Source organism: Galeopterus variegatus, unplaced genomic scaffold (genome assembly GCF_000696425.1).
Source record: "Galeopterus variegatus unplaced genomic scaffold, G_variegatus-3.0.2 Scaffold4872, whole genome shotgun sequence".
Taxonomy (NCBI): domain Eukaryota; kingdom Metazoa; phylum Chordata; class Mammalia; order Dermoptera; family Cynocephalidae; genus Galeopterus; species Galeopterus variegatus.
This window is the reverse complement of record NW_007730983.1, coordinates 70733-73530: the sequence shown is the minus strand read 5'-3', so window position 1 is coordinate 73530 and position 2798 is coordinate 70733. Positions and strand designations below refer to the sequence as shown.

General features: G+C 35.3%; 1 pseudogene; it reads right to left on the bottom strand.

Annotated features, from left to right (window-relative positions):
• LOC103603932 overlaps positions 1–2798 on the bottom strand; it is a 6481-nt pseudogene that overhangs the window by 1755 nt on the left and 1928 nt on the right.

Sequence of the window (2798 nt, the reverse complement as noted above, 5' to 3'; positions counted from 1 at the left end):
AAAAAAAACCCCCAACTACATACAGATGATTAAAGAATCAGAATTACAACAAACCTTTCAATAGCAATACTAGAACCAAAATGATGTGAAAAATCTTTCAAAATGTTGAGGGAAAATTATGTCCAAAGTAGAATTCAATGCCCAAACAATTATGTGTGAGTCTAGAATAAAGATATTTTCAGATATGTAGGGTGTCAACAAATTTACCTTCCCACACATCTTCCTCTGAGAGTTACTAGAAAATATGCACCACAAAATAAGTGTGTTAAAATGAATCAGGGGCTGGTCTGAAGGTAGTAAGTTATCTCAACTGATTTTTCAGTCAGTTACAGATCAAACTCCTTATTCTAATCTTTCCCCTATTCTCACTCCCATACTTGACAAGTCTTTAAAAAAAAAGAATCTTGGTCTTCAAAGAGAGAAAAAGAATGAGTTCAGAGGCCAAAAACAATCACAACAAAAAACCAAGAAAGACTGTACATGTTTCCTTACTGAAGCTTATATGAATAAATATAAGTATAAATAAATTAGATAATTAAAAAGAACTGCTAATAATAATACTTATATACTTACATAGCCCAAAAGAAATGAGCTGGCATTTGAAGGACTAGGGATATCTTAAAATATATCTTTCTTAGTATATTAACTTTTGGAGTTTGCAAGTATCATGTTTTCTGGAGTAAGATAAAAAAATCTTTAAGTTCAACAAGTAAAACTTTATACAAACAATGAACTTTACATAATAAAAGGAAAAACCACATACCATTTATAGTAACATACACATGTGCACAGGCACACACACATATAAATCAAATTAAAAAGTAATAAGGTAGATTTGCACTTGCTAATATTAAAATGCGCTTACTTGGAACAATTTAGTTCCCCCTCATCAATTGACAGAGATTAATGGAAAAGAGCAGAGGCTCCAACAACAGGCCCTAATGCATGAGGGGATTTAGTACATATAAAGGTGGTATTAATCTCATTAGTTTCAAAATAATGAAGAAAAGACTACTCAACAATTGATGTTAGGGGCCGGCCCCGTGGCTCACTCGGGAGAGTGCGGCACTGGTAGCACCAAGGTCGCGGGTTCAGATCCTATATGGGGATGGTTGGTGCGCTCACTGGCTGAGTGTGGTGCAGACCAGACTGTGCCAAGGGTTGCGATCCCCTTACCAGCCCCCAAAAAAACAATTGATGTTAGGATGACTGGGCAACCATTTGAGTAACCTATTTTGGTTTACATGATAATGTCCAGAAAAAAATTTAACCTTTAAAAATAAAAACATAAAAAAACTGATTAAAGTGTGGGGGAATTTTAATATTTATTTTCAGAGTGGAATAAAACTGCAGAAAAAATACTAGCAATAAATATCAAAAGCATACCACCATAACACATTCACAGAAAAAAACACGTTAGTGGCTGGTGTGATAACAACAGAATAATATAAATTAGAACCAAAACAAAATAACCACTTTCCACCTATCAGACCAGCCAAAGATCAAGAAGTTTAACAGTCTTGGCAGAGGTTTGTGTCAGGTACTCTGATATTATTGCAAGTGTTTCAATATCTATGTAGGACAATTTCAAAAAACCTACCAATGTTATAAATGCTAAATTTCAAACAATCCTATTTCTGGGACTTTACATTTATACCTGGAAAGGTACACAAAGACACCTGTAACTACAAAATTCACTGCAACACTGTATCAACAAAGACTNTCAAGAAGTTTAACAGTCTTGGCAGAGGTTTGTGTCAGGTACTCTGATATTATTGCAAGTGGTTCAATATCTATGTAGGACAATTTCAAAAAACCTACCAATGTTATAAATGCTAAATTTCAAACAATCCTATTTCTGGGACTTTACATTTATACCTGGAAAGGTACACAAAGACACCTGTAACTACAAAATTCACTGCAACACTGTATCAACAAAGACTGAATACCTGTCAACAAACAACTATCACTATCATACAACAGAATACCACGCAATCGTATCAGAGTTGAGCTGAATCCAACTCAATTCCAGGCAAAATTTCCATGGACTTTTTACACAGAAACTGACAGCCTGATTATAAAATTTACAGGGAAATGCAAACCATATACAATAGCCAAAGCATTTTTTTAAAAAAGAGCAAAGGTGAAATACTGACACTATTTGATTTCAAGACTCAGTATAAAGCTGCAATAATCAAGACACTGTAATGTTAACAAAAGGCCATATAGATCAATGGAATACAACAGAGAATCCAGAAATAGACAAACACATTTACGGTCAATTAATTTTCAACAAAAGTGCCAAAGAAGTCAACAGGAAAAAGGGCCGGCCCGTGGCTCACTCAGGAGACTGTGGTGCTGCTGATAACACCAAGGCCATGGGTTCAGATCCTATATAGGGACGGCTGGTTCGCTCAGCATCACTCGCTGAGCGTGGTGCTGACAACACCAAGCCAAGGGTTAAGATCCCCTTACCGACTTTAAAAAAAAAGGAGTCAACGGAAAAGAAAGTCTTTTCAAGAATGGTGCTTGAACTACTGCATATCCAAACAGAACAACAACGAAATCAATCCTTACCTCACACACCCACAAAAACAATTTGAGACTGATCACAGACCTAAATGTAAAACTGTAACTTCTAAAAGAAAACAAAGGTGAAAATCTTTGAGACTCTGAGGTAGACAAAGTTTTCTAATGCAGGAATCCTAGTCATTCCACGTATGTTCACATAAATACTTGTTCATACCAGACAGCTGCCACAAAAAAAAAAAAAAAAAAAAAAAACTTGATCAAAATCT